Source organism: Quercus lobata, chromosome 5 (genome assembly GCF_001633185.2).
Source record: "Quercus lobata isolate SW786 chromosome 5, ValleyOak3.0 Primary Assembly, whole genome shotgun sequence".
Lineage (NCBI taxonomy): Eukaryota > Viridiplantae > Streptophyta > Magnoliopsida > Fagales > Fagaceae > Quercus > Quercus lobata.
In genome coordinates, this window is record NC_044908.1 from 3,513,140 (window position 1) to 3,527,419 (window position 14,280).

Here is a 14,280-nt window from a genome sequence, read left to right on the forward strand (position 1 = left end):
AAGGTTGGACCTTTGGCCCATATCATTAATTCATGGTCCCAGGCCCAATATGAAGTTGGGTGTTAGGTGCCGTACACTATTGATTTTTAATTTTTTAGAAAATTTTTAAGCATGGAGGATATAAGAAGATGTAATCCAATTATGGATTTGTCAAAATTCACCTCAAATAAAAAAATATCAAGTAAAGTTATAGTCTAAAACTATAATCAATTTTGAATAACTAAAATTTGTCCAAAAAAAAAAACCACTCATAGTGGCAGCCCATGGCTCAACAACAGAATAGCTTGTTGTGATTGCAACAAACCCACCTAAAAGCCCATTTCAAACATCTAATGCATCCCAACGGCCCACTAGTAATTGTCAGCTGAAAAGGGTTTTTAGCTTATGTAGTAGTGAATGCAGCCCAATTACCCTAGTGGGCAGTCTTAGAAATACATATGTTGCGTACTATTTTTTTTTTGTATTTCACTTTTATGATTCACCGATTTTTTTTTTTTTTTTTCATTTTGAATTTTGGTTATTTTATAAGAAAAGTTGAATGAATACATGATAAGTTGTGATTAGTGGAATACAAAAAAATAAGATAGGGAACTTGTATTCGTAGTGTTAGAACACTTGCATCAACTATGGTAAAATGGCATAAGAGCCAAATTTTGCCTAACAAACCCAAAAAATCACCCACCTAATGCTTATGCTTCCATTGTGCAAAATACATTTTTGCTACAGTATTTGTGCAAATATACACAACCATTGTAGTTGTGCACATGATTTTAAAAACCGGTACGGTAAAAGAACCGAAAAAAGAACTGATTACCGGTTTTCTGGTCAGACCAGAGTCCAACCAATGGTTGAACCGGTGATGTCACAAATAATTTAATTAATAATTATAAAAATAAATAAATAAATAATTTTATAAAACTCGTTATTTTAACTAAAAAAAATTAAATAATAGTAAAACATTAAACTTTAGCTTACCACAATTCAACCAAAAAAAAAAACATATACAAGCACCCACAAGCCCAATATATAATATTTTAATTATTTTTAACCTTTCAAATAACAAAAAATAAGTGTACCAATGGGTAGCAATATCATTGCCCACTTGATATTTTTTTTTCTCCACACATTCTATTAAGTGCACCAATGGGTAACAATATCATTGCCCACTTGATATTTTTTTTTCCCCGCACATTCTACACGTTAACATCCTAACTACCACACATTTTGAAATCCATTCATCTCACGTTTTGCTTTTTATAATTCTGTTCATATCCCATCCCATCTCACTTTTTGCTTTTTATATCTTTTTCTTCAATACTCTCTCTCTCTCTCTCTCTCTCTCTCTCTCTCTCGTGAATATGTTCATGTGCAAGAGGCAAGACTCAAGAGCAGCAAAAACAAGCCTCAACTGAAGGCTGAAGCAAACGAATCATTACAAATGACAGATCTGCTTTGGGCTTCTTTGGTTCTTCCTCCAAATCTGATTTTTTTTTTTCTTTTTTTTCTTTTGAGCAAAAGGCAAGTAAAGTAAATCTGATTTTTTGGGTCACTATGGGTGTCTTAGGCTTCACCACTTCATACTTGAGAGAGCATTTTCAAATTCAAAATCTCTCTTCTTAAATTTGAGTCAAAATCTCTCTTCTAAAATCTGGAAAAAAAAAAAAAAAAAATCTCTTTTTTATTTTTTATTTTATTTTATTTTATTTTTGGTTAAAAAAAACAACAGCTGAAGTATTTATGAAAAAAATGCTAAAACCGGTTTAACCACACTTGTTTCCGGTTATGCCGGTTGAACTGGCAGTTTATACTGTTTGTTCGATTTTTTTCATTTCTAGTTTTAACTAATAACCGGACCAGATTAAGGTCCAGTTTCTGGTTGAACCAATTAAACCAGCCGGTCTGGTCCAGTTTTTAAAACCATGGTTGTGCTTTTTAGTTTTTTATTCTTTCTTTGCATTTCCTAAAAATAAATGAAGAGAGTGAATAATGGTTATAATGTGTGAAGAGATAGAAACAATTTAAAAAATTAAGAAAATTTGATATTTTAATGAAGTATAATTTAGAATAGATAATATGATGTTAATGTTTTGAAAATTGGTCAAGTCAAAATGGAAAAAGTAGGGTTTTTTCTTTCTTTTTTTTCTTTTTCTTTTTCTTTTTCGCTTTTATATATATATTTTCACATGCTATTGAACCTATTAAATGGGGCCTATAGATTGAACCCAAGATATTTAAACCAAGGAAGTTAATTTCATACCATACTGGCCGGTACTGTCGGAATTTGCAGTACTGGTGCTTAGGCCAGTACAAAAATGCTCTTCTTTCATTTCGGTTTAAATACCGGTTGTACCGAAACCATTTCGGGCATACTGGGATAAATACTGAGTTTCGGCTGGAAAATAGATACCGAGCAAAACAAAAAAACTCAGAAAACCCCCAAAATTTCAAGATCCACCTCCTCACTCTTACCTTGGTTTTTCCTCCTCTTCTTCGTATTTGTCTCTGCTACACATTTCTTCTTCTTTTCCTTTGTTTCGCTGGCCTCTGTTTCTACAACCCCTTCATCTTCTTCATTTATTTCTCAACGTGTGTCTGTCTCTCCTTTTAGTTTTGGTACACTCACTTGAAAGTAGAAACTAAGTAGTCAATCAAGAAGCAAGTGACAAGACTTCAAAGCAAAATGTGTGGAGGTTAAAAAAAAAAAAAAAAAAAAAAAAAAAGAAAACAAACAAACAAACCTTATAATGAAAGACTAATGGGCTACAACTCTAAGCAAGATATGTGGAGGTGAAAAAAAAGAATGAAAAAAAAAATCCTAATGAGTTAGGACTTCCAATAGTTGACTTGGAAACTCTACAAATTTCAAATAAAAAAAATTATTGGTTAACGTAAATCATTTCAATTTTTTTAAAGGTTCAAATTTTCTTTTTCTTTTTCTTTTTATTTTTGTCCGAAAAGTATTTCAATCTAATAATTCTATCAATTAGTCTTTAAATATTTATGAGCTTTTAATATAATAATTATTAAAGGAGAGAGAGTAGTGAGTTAAGGAGAATAAAAAAGGGCTAAAAAAAGATATTGACAAGGTAGAAGAGATATGAGTAAAAAAAATATTAATATTTGTTTTAGTAACTTATTATAATTTTTGAAATAATTTTTTTTTTTAAATTTCAGCTATGACTCCACTATTGTAACATGCATTTTTGAGTTTTGGTAAAACTAAAATAGCTATATAGCTATTTAGCATCGCTCGTTGCTATGAGTGTCCAAGTAGACCTAGAACTCGACCAACCCGGCTCGAAAACTGGTAGACCTGATACCGGGGACGGTCGGCGGCAAGTCTTCGCCCATAAAACCCGAGACTAGCGGGTCTGTTGATGGGTTTGAGCATGAAAAACCGATTTTCAACCGACCCGACTAGGAAACACATCAGAAAATGGTTACTATCTGTTCTCCACCGATTTTACACTGAGATCTCGTCGGATCTCTTCGAGATCTCTTCAAGATCCGGCCTAATCTTGTTGAGATCTGCCAAGATCTCTTTGAGATCCGGTTAGATCCAACAAAACATAGAGATTTCGGCGAAATCCGGCAACAATTTCTGCAAAATCCAACGATGATTTTGAGCATAAATAAAATCCAACGATGATTTCTGCAAAACCGAAACAGACTGATACCCGACCAACGAACTGCTGACATCCGACCACCCAAACCGCTACAATCGGCGAGTCGATGGCGGGTCCAAGTTTAGGAGTCCCAATCTGGTTGGGTTAGTTCCGGGTTAGGTACAAACCCGACCCGGACCGACCTTGTGGACAGGCCTAGCTATTGCTAATACTTTAACTCCACCAAAAAATATAAAATCTTGTCAAAGTGATATATTGAGTTATTAGAAATATAACTTTGTATATTGTATAAAATAATAAAAAATAGTGGTAAACCCGAAATGGTACACCAGTATTGATCGGTATTCGAAATATATCGTACTGCTGATCAAACGGAAACAGTCTCAAGTACAGTATTGACTTCCTTGACTAAAACTACTAAAAGATGTCTCTAGTACTACAAGGATTGCATTGTGGCCTCTCATTTCTATGGGCTTTCTGAACGCATCAAACTGATCCACCCTTGGGCCTTCAATGAAACAGCCCCAAAGCCCAGCGATCCCAAAAGAAAATAGATAGGCTCGAACCTTTTATTCTGCATGTAACGACACGTCTGAACCTAACAAAACACTGCTGCCACGCTTCAACCATGCATGCTAGGTATATCCCCTACAATTGTCATTGGCCACTGACATTGTCTTACACATTTTAGAGCAATGCTATATATACAAAAAAATTTCAAAACAATAAGTTGTCAAATTTTTATTGGTTTTTATTTAAATCTTTTACTAATATCACATTTTTACCAGTTGGGTGTGAAATTTTTTATCAATTTTTTTTATTACAAACTTTCTCCACATTTTATCTTTTTACTTATACTGTTCTTCCAGCTAAATAAATAGTGGTCAGGGAAAGGCAAATCCTTTTTCAAATCTCTGTAGTAAGATTTGTGAAAAGCATTTTAACTCATAATAAATATTCTTAGGTTTTCCCTTTGCGGCTATTCTTCTCATCTGTTCAACTGTGGTGGTGGAAAAGATAACCAACAATGAGAACAAATGTTAGTATATTTTCACCTTAATTGGAAAAAACTAAATTTTAAAGACTCATTTAACAACTGAAGTAAAAATTGGTCTAAATTGAATTTTAACTAAACAATAAAGGAAGGAAAAAGAAACCTCTCTAATATTTGTTAGAAAGAAGTCAATTTGGGTCTTTCATCCAAATTTATTAGCATATGAAGCTGTGTAAATAATTTTTTTGATAAATTACACAACTCTCCTTTGAGGTTTATCGTTACACAACCCTCAACAATTTCATGAAATGACAATCTCCATTGAAGTCTAAATAAAAGCAACAGTTATAAGATTTTACTAATGAAATTTTAAAATTTTTAAAAGAGATTCTAATTAATACATACATACTTCAAAGGAAGTACTATTTAAATGAATTTCAAGAGAGAGTGATGTAATTTAACATTTTTTTTAATTGTATTTATCAAACAATAAAATCTATTAAATGACATATTTCATGAAAGTTTTTCAGTTAATTTTTTAATAAAAGAGAATGTTTATACGACATTGTTAGCAAATTTATACAAAAGGATCAAATGGATTCATTTTTACAAAATGATGGACTCAATTGATAAAAATAAAAATTTAGGGATCACTAATTTGCAAATTGAAGTGAATTTAATTTTTTGTTAACGAATTCTTTTCTATTATTTTTGTCTTTTAGGACTCTTCTATTGACTTCTCTCATTTCACTTTCAACCTCTCTTTTTATTAATTTTATATAACTGATATATGATCTCTCTCTCTCTCTCTCTCTCTCTCTCTCTCTCTCTCTCTCTCTCTCTCTCTCTCTCTCTCTCTCTCTCTCTCTCTCTCTCTCTCTCTCTCTCTCTCTCTCTCTCGTATGCTTGAGACCAACATTTGTAGGTTGAGGTGAAAACAAGAGTAAGGAAAACCTTAGTTAGAAATCTAGGTTAAAAATGTTAGTTTTCCCTTTTTGATTAATACTGGAAAACTATGGTAAAATGGTGGGGCTCAGGAGTTTTTCACTTGAGTCCACCAGATTATTTTCTCTTTAAACAAGGGAGAAAACTTGAGTGCAAGTATATAGTTTTTCGTCTCACTATTATCTATTTTTATTTCTCCTACCGACAACCACCAACTTTCATTTTCATCTTATTCCAACACCTTTTTAGTAAATTCACACAAATTACATTTTTCATTCTCTAATTTTTCTTTTCAACAAAAAAAAAAGGGGAAATTTTCATTTATTTTTCATTACTTAATTTTTCCATCTCCCAACCAAACACACATGATAAAAAACTAAAAAAAAAATTATGCTCACAACATTTTCTATCATCCTAAGAATTATGGTATATATTGTTTTTTACATTAAGAATTATGGTATGGCGAAAGCCTTTTGTATTTTTTTTTTTTTTTTTTTCAACTTGTATAAATAGAAAAATTACAACAAACTCATTTTTTTTTTCTTGTGGAAATGGACGCTGCATGCAAAAGGATCAAATCAGGTAGATGACAGCGACACAAAGGTTGGCAGACATAAAGGAGGCAGCCTGGGTGGTGGTGGCGAGGTTGGAGGCGGCAACAACGGCAAGGCTGGAGGCAGCAACAATGGTGAAGGTGGTGGTGGAAAGGGTGGAGGTGACAAAGGTGGTGGTACGGTGGAAACTGAATCCCAACCCTTGAACTCAAGCTCAAATATATGTTTGGCCCTACTAAACGTGTATGTAATAAAATAATCTTAATAAAATTTGAATGCACAATGTCGACAGCCGAATTTTGACCTCAAGTATGACGCTTTTGAAATGTTTGAGATTTTGTGAATTGTGTGTGTGTGTGTGAGTGCATCCTTTAATGAAGTAAGGAAAGTCCTAAGGGCTGCTAAGCTAAACTAAGGACAAAATCATGTCTTCAACCAAAAATCATGAATATTTAGAAGCTTAATTACACGTAAGAAATATGTTAGGCTTGTTTTGATTCATTCCTATAATTCCCTATTTGAAAAGTAACTTGAATAATTGACATTTATTATGAAAAAATTTGTTTGAAAATAAACAATACATGCTTTAATTTGACCATCAAATAGAAGAATAAATTACACCTCGCTTCTTTAAAAAGCATTAGCAGGCTAAAATTACAAGATTGCGTCATGCAATCTTTTTTTATTTTTTATTTAGAATGACATGCAATCCATTTTAATCTATATATATATATAAAACCGAAGCTTTTCAAGCTTCCACAATTTTCCACATCAGCACTGCATTAAAAAAAATAATACTTCCACAATTTTCCACATCAGCACTACATTAAAAAAAATAATGCTTCCACAATTTTCCACATCAACACTGCATTAAAAAAAAATAATAAAACAAAAAACAATAAAACCAAAACCAAAAACAAAAACGTCATAAACCCATTCCCTACCCGACTCTGCCTTTTCTTTCCATGCTTCCCCTTTCACGAATACTCTGCCATTACCTTCCTCCCAGCTTTCCCTTTCACGAATACTCTGCCATCAGCTCCTCCTCAATAACACCCACGGCAAGCCAATCAGACCCACGGCAATTCAACACCCAACCCATCCAGCCTACCTTTCCCGATCCTCTGCCTCTCCCTCTCCACGGCAAGACCCAACAGACACCTTCTTCAGACCACCGATTTGCCACAAACTGACCACCGATCTGCCACAAACTTCTTCAGACCATCGATTTCGTGGCTTTCCTACACCCAACCCATCCGACCTACCTTTTCCGATCCTCTGCCTCTCCCTCTCCATGGCAAGACCCAACAGACACCTTCTTCAGACCACCGATTTGCCACAAACTTCTTCAGACCATCGATTTCGTGGCTTTCCTATTGTCTTTAATTAGGTTTTTTTTGTCAATTTAAGGATTTCGTCTTTAATTAGGGTTTTTTTTTTTTTGTCAATTTAGGGATTTCAATACCTAACCCCTTTTTCTCTCTATTCTTTTTTGTTGAAGTCAGGGAAACACTCATAGAAATTAAAATTCTTGTGAGAAAGTGGAGATGTATTGAAGAGCCTCCCAACCTTCAAAATCTGACAACAATTCGGTTTTGCTTTACCTTCAAGCTTTGTTTTATTTTGCTATCTAGGTTTTTTAGCACATCTGTATTCGTTTGCTTTATTTCTAACTATTTTAGTGTTCTCTAAATTTGAATTGTAACGTTTGCCTCTGTGATTTTAGTGTAGTTATATCAGTTTGTGCAGAAAAAATACAGCTGGTAGGTTTATGTTTTGACTGTTTCAAGTTCAGACTTAGAATAGTTTGGATTACTTAGCTTTTTTTGAATTTTAGTTTAGTTATTTCAGTTTTAGCAGAAAAAATACTTCAATTTGTAAAAAGAAGGCTGTGTTCCTAAACAATGCTATTTTATGCATAATTGTTAAAACCTAAAGAAATCAACTATGATCAATCTATTTCCAAGCAAAAAGCAAAAAAAAAAAAAAAGAATTATTGAGGTTTTAAAGATTAGTGAGATTTTTGTTTTAGGGGATGGAGTAGTGTTCTGATTAAGTTTTTGTGGGTGTGCAGGATAAGAGAGTGAATTGGCACTCTACTCCATTTGAGGCAAGGTTGGAGAGAGCTTTGAAAAGTGGTTCTGCTGAGGCTTAAACTACTCATACTCCGGTGTATGTTAGACAAGCTTATAAGTGGTTCTGTTGGATTGTTGTTTTATGTTCTCAGCATCTATATTTTTTTATTCTTTTGTAAAATTCGATTTGGTTGTTTGTGACATCTGCTTGCCTGTTGTAATTTCATGATTTAATATAATTGAATTTATTCTTTTTAATTGCATCCATAATTCTTTCTGCAATGCTGATTTATGATTTTATGAAGATTAGTTTGGTTTTTATATATTCTGGAAGACATTCCCTTCAGCTCCCAGGGAAAGTCCTACATTCTGTTTCTTGATTTACAGCTACCAAAACTTTGCCTCTCTCTCTGAGTTTCAGTCACTAGATCAGAATTTTATATAGTTTGATGACTTTTGGTCGAAGATTCCAGTAATGGTGGTACATTTTTGTCTAATCACAATTTGATTTTCAACATCACAACCTTTATTGGCTACTTTATGTAATATTAACAATTCTTATTGTTGGATTTTCCTTTACTTCTTCTGATGTTTCCAATTCGAGTCTAAAATTCATTGTTCCATGTGTCAAGACTTGGTATTTTCTAAAGCACTTTGTGTTCTGCCACTTTCATTATGATTATGCTAATGGAATTCTTATGTGCTGTTTTAGCTATGTTTCTTTTGTATCTGTAATTGAGTTTGTGCACGCACTTAGATAAGTCTTAGGTTTGGAACTTCAGCTTCAAGTAAGTCACCACATTGTCATAGCAACTTATTCTCACTCTCACGCTTATTACATAAATCTCATACTTTGCTATTTCATTTGCCAATATATGTTTCTGTTCCATAGTTGAATAAAGAATTTGATGGAGTACTAAGTTATCCTAGATCTTTCTCATGTTCTCAACTCCAGTTTCAAGTCATTAGATTTTATGAGTCCGTGGATGACAAATGTGGTAGTGTGGACTATATATTATTGTAACTGAAAAATATGTGCCATATCAAATTATATGGCAATCAAAATTGCTTTTGTTTGATATACAGTGAGTTGCACGTTGGTTTGCACATTGAGATCTCCTTCCTCAGACCCACGGCAAAGACCACTTCTCTTTCCTCCAAAATGCAGACCCACCAACAAACCACCACATGCAACCTCAACTTCTTCGGTTGGCGATACACCATCACACCCAGCCCAGTCCAGCACCATCACACCCAACCCAGCCCGTCAAACCCACGGCAAACCAGTAGAGATCTTCTTCTTCTTTATTCACGGTTGTTCAATTTCTAGGTTTCATTCTTTATTTTTGTTCTTCCATTCACTTTTATTTAGATCTAATATTCTTGAAGGTTGTTCGGGTATGCTCTCTTCTAAACACACAGCAAATATATGGTTGCTATTTTAAATCAATATTCTGTTAAAATGTTAATGTTGATTATAATTTCTCTGTAGATTTTATAATTTTGAATTTGGTTGGAAATTTTTATTATTATTTGTCAATTTGAAATTTAAAGTAGTTGAGTATGAGGTTTGACCTATAAAACTTCAATGCTGCCCCATGATGTGTTTGCCGAATATTTCCTGTCAAGCCTTTGGTTCTTTCAACTAAGTGTCTTTGCATTTTGTGCTTGACTAGGTTAAATCTAGATATTGCCATTAGAAGGCATTAGATGTTTGTGTATACAATCTGCTTATGATTCATTCACCAATTTGACATTAGCGTTGCTTTATAATTCTGAATTTTTATTGCTCTCTTTATAATTCTGATTTCTATTCAGTTTATTTTGGATTTAATTTTGTGAATTCTTATTTGGGTTCATGTATGGCTGCCAATCTCTGAATTCTTATTGTAATTTATGCACGACTGCGTGTTGGTTACTTGAGCTTTTAAGTTCATTTTAGGTTTCTAATTGTGGTGGGAATGCCCTATTTTAAACATATTGGCTGAATTATTATGTAAGCATCCAATTAAGAAGTTGTTTAACTGGTTGGAAACTCAGATTTAGTTTGTTATTTTCTATTTGATTATTGAATGCCCTGTATATTTTTTGTTTGGGGCAGGGTTGGAGTAGACTATGTGTATCTGTGGGAGTCTTTTTTATATCATTATTGGTTTATTTAAGTTTAATCTAAACTATATATGCAATACCATGGCTCTATTTGGATTTTGAAGTATTATACCAGAAGTATTTGCTATATAAAATCCAAAAACTGCATGCACTGCTCAAACTTATGCTTTCAATTTAATTTTTACTCTTCAGATTGCTTTACTTTTGTAAATTAAAGGGTTTAGGGGTTTATCTAACAAGCTAAGTCTTGAATCTAAATATTCAGAGGATAAATGATTTTCACAACAAGTAGGACTTCATTTCTGATTGTAGTTCCTGTTGGATTCATATGTTATTTGTACTGCTCATTTTGCATCTATGTTCATCAAATTTACACTTGCTTTGAACTTCTCCAATCCCAAAACAAAGAGAGAAGGAATGAAAATTCCACTGACATGAGCACCAGCCTAAGCACTATCTTTAACAAGTACAACTCCAGCGTCCAATTCAATGGCCTTTACAGCCAATGTGGTACTTCTCTGCCTTCCAAAAGTGAACCATATCACAAGAAGATTGGCCAAAAAGCTTCACCTACTTTTCTGTTCGTGTCATAATTTTTACTAATTATTTCTTCTTCTTTTTTCCCCCCCTAAAAACTCAAAAGTAAAGCTGTATGAAGTGCTTGATCCCCAACTTAAAATTTTCTGATAATGTACCCAACAAGAAGTAGTCAACGTACTGCGGGTATTAGAAAAACAGTGGAATGCAGGTTATGCAGTAGTTATAAAGGAAGGAGTTCTCAGTATGCACACTATGTAATAGATGATGATTACATATTGGAATAAAGGAAAATTTTCTGCTTTTATGCACAGTTTGGTTTTAAATTGAAACAGAGAGGAATTAAACTATTATATTTAGTTATTAGAGGATATAGCTTTGCTTCAAAGATTTTTTTATAAAGCAAAGGATATTAAGATGGTTATAAGCAGCTGAGGTAATGCTTATAGGGTGCATAAGCCTTCTTATTCTGTGGACTATGACATGGTAGCCCTTCTTATCTACCATTCTACATGCTTGTCTTCATGATATGCACAGTTTGGGTTATCTCAAGCTTGGTTTTATATTCAGTTTAATTGTTTGAGTAATTAGTTTTGCACAAAAAAAAAAAAAAATGATGTTTGGAATGAATAATACGAGTTAATGTTTCTACTATAGTTGATGCTCTTTTTTGGACAGTAATGATATTTCATGTCCTTTTATTATGGATATAATTTTTATTTATTTTGATTTTTAAAAATTGGACAGTAATGATATTTCATGTCCTTTTATTATGGATATAATTTTTATTTATTTTGATTTTTAAAAATTGGTAGCGTTCCCGTGCATCGCACGGGTTAGCGACTAGTTTATCTTAATTTGTCAGTAAAATATTATACACAGCGTTATACTATAAGTTATAACAACTTGTCCTTCTCACCGAAAAAAGAAAAGAAAAAGAAAACAAAACAAAACACTTGAAATCCAACCAAAAATAAAATAAATAAAAATAAACTGGATTTTTTTATTATTATTAAAATAGAAACTGGCATTAATTCTAAGTGTTGATTATGTTCTGATTCATTAAGATGCTTTAAATATAAGATAGCCCAATTGACAATGTGAGTGAGTCGCTATTAAAATGGCATCAATCACTTAAATAACAGGTTATAATACCATCAATTCGACTCAACTAAGCTTTAAGATTCTTTCTCAAAAAAAAAAAAAAAAAAAAAAAAAAAAAAAAAACACCTAAGCTTTAAGATTAAGACCCTATGACCTATCCAAGGCCATATGCCCAGGTGTTCCTTCATCTCTTTAAGAATCACGTCTTTCCTTACAATGTATATATACTCGCAACAAAAGGCTTTAAACCAGCACTTGAAGCAAACTATGAGACTTTTTTGCTTTACTATGCATTACTTACAGAATTGCCCTTATTCACACCTTGTAAGTCCATAGGAGAGTGGGCGATACTACTAATTGGACCGAGGTTCTAAGAGCTCAACTAAATATTATTTAAATGATATTTAGATGTAAAAGATCCCTTTAAAATTTTTTCCTTAGACCTCAACTAATGCCAACCCTGATCTGGATTACCAGCACTCGTGGCATGGATTAGACAGCTCAGTGGAGGTCTCATTGGTGTTCGTTGACCCATTTGCTGAGGACTAGCTTGCTGTTGTTGCATTTGTTGGTTCAGTTGTGGTATTACCATAGTCGATGGTGAGCCCACCTGCGAAGGTGAGACCACAGCCTGTAGTGGTAAGGTGGTTTCTTGCTGCAGCTGTAGCTGTTGTTGCTGCTGTAATTGTGGTGGCTGCTGTTGGTTCATTTAAATACCCATCCCTGCCATCCCCGTCATCAACTTGGTTGCCTGTTGCATTGTGCTCATGCTAGTCTTGTTTAAAGTCTGACCAAGCATTGAAAGACCAGAAGAGTCTGGATGTTTCTGTCTGGTTCCTGAAATCCTAGCTAGGCTTGACTGAGGGCCCCCTAACATGTTTGCTTGATTCTGTGCCATTCTTGCCACGGGAGCAGCTTGTTGTGGACTCGATCCAGATTGAAGTTGCTAGCTTATTGCGGTGGTAATATTTGAAGCCTGGCTAAGATTCATTGGGTTCTGGCCAACATTTCCTATACCAGAAATAGGTGTCATTGGTGCCAACATTCCAGTTCCTATTCCCCCAGCAGCTCCCATGCTCGTGGCATTGCCAAGGTCCCCAAGACCAACCATGTCATTGCCCATGTTTCCCACACCCTCAGCTGTTCCAAGTCCCATCATCATTTTCCTTTGCATTTGTGGCTGCTGCTGTTGTAATGCCTGAAGTTGGAGAGGGGAAGCCTCGCTCACCATGGGATTGCCCAACTGCATGTTGGAATTCTGCCTGAAGTGTGAAAGTGTAGTTGGTCCAAGCACCATAGGTGACCCCTGGAATTGCTGTTGCTGTTGTTGTTGCTGTTGCTGTTGCTGTTGCTGTTGCAGTTGTTGTTGTTGTTGTTGCTGCTGCTGCTGTTGCAGTTGTTGTTGTTGTTGTTGTTGTTGTTGTTGCAGCTGCTGCTGCTGTTGTAGTAGTTGTAGCAGTTGTTGTTGTAGTTGTAGATGTTCTTGTTGTTGTTGTTGTTGCAGTTGTAGCCACTGATGAAGAAGATGAAGTGATGATTGTGGGTCCAGCTGTTATGACCTCTGGGGAATTGAAACCCCAGACAAGAGTCCCTGAGACATTTGTAAGGTCGGGGAGTTTCCTGGAGGCAGCATCCTTGCATTTGCTAAAGGATTCTGGGATGAGTTTAGAGAGGCATTACCACTTTTAGTTGGCTTTGCAACTTCATTCGATGGTTGACCAGAAACTGCTTCTGGGTATTGCTGCATCTCCGCTACTGAATTGTGTAGGACTCCAGCAGCATTTGATTGGCTGCCTTAGGCAAGATTCATTTGGGATGGTTTTGTTCGGATTTGATCATCCACATGATATCCTTCATGTATCATCTGCAGGAGCAGATAACATTATGCACATTAGAAAAAAGAAAGAGGAAAACAAAACACAGTAATTTGTAATTTATATATATACACACACATTAGAGATATATTAGCCCAATAACATAAGCGTAAATAAACACATGCACATACACATACACGTACATTTATGTTTGTAGTTCTAGGTTCTTCTTCTTCCTTGTGTTTGTATGTGACATTAATGGATTTTCCTTCTTCATCTTCTCTGTGTTTGTATGTGACGATGGATTTTCCTTTGTGAACCTTGGGTGATGCTGCTAAGTATTCATTGAGCTCAGGAAAAAGTGCATTGTCGTTGTCAACCCTAGAACAGTCTAGATCTGCCATGATCCTTCCTTCCTTCTTAATATTAAACATAACGTAAATCAATTAAATCCTAAGACAAAAGGGTTTCTTTCGAATAATCAATTAATACTTTGAAGATGAAAAGAGAGTGAGAAAGAGA

The 14,280-nt window shown here is 34.4% G+C and overlaps 1 pseudogene; it reads right to left on the bottom strand.

The window, feature by feature from the left end:
• Positions 1–12,230: 12,230 nt before the first annotated feature.
• On the bottom strand, positions 12,231–14,162 carry LOC115989327 (annotated as a pseudogene).
• Positions 14,163–14,280: the final 118 nt, after the last annotated feature.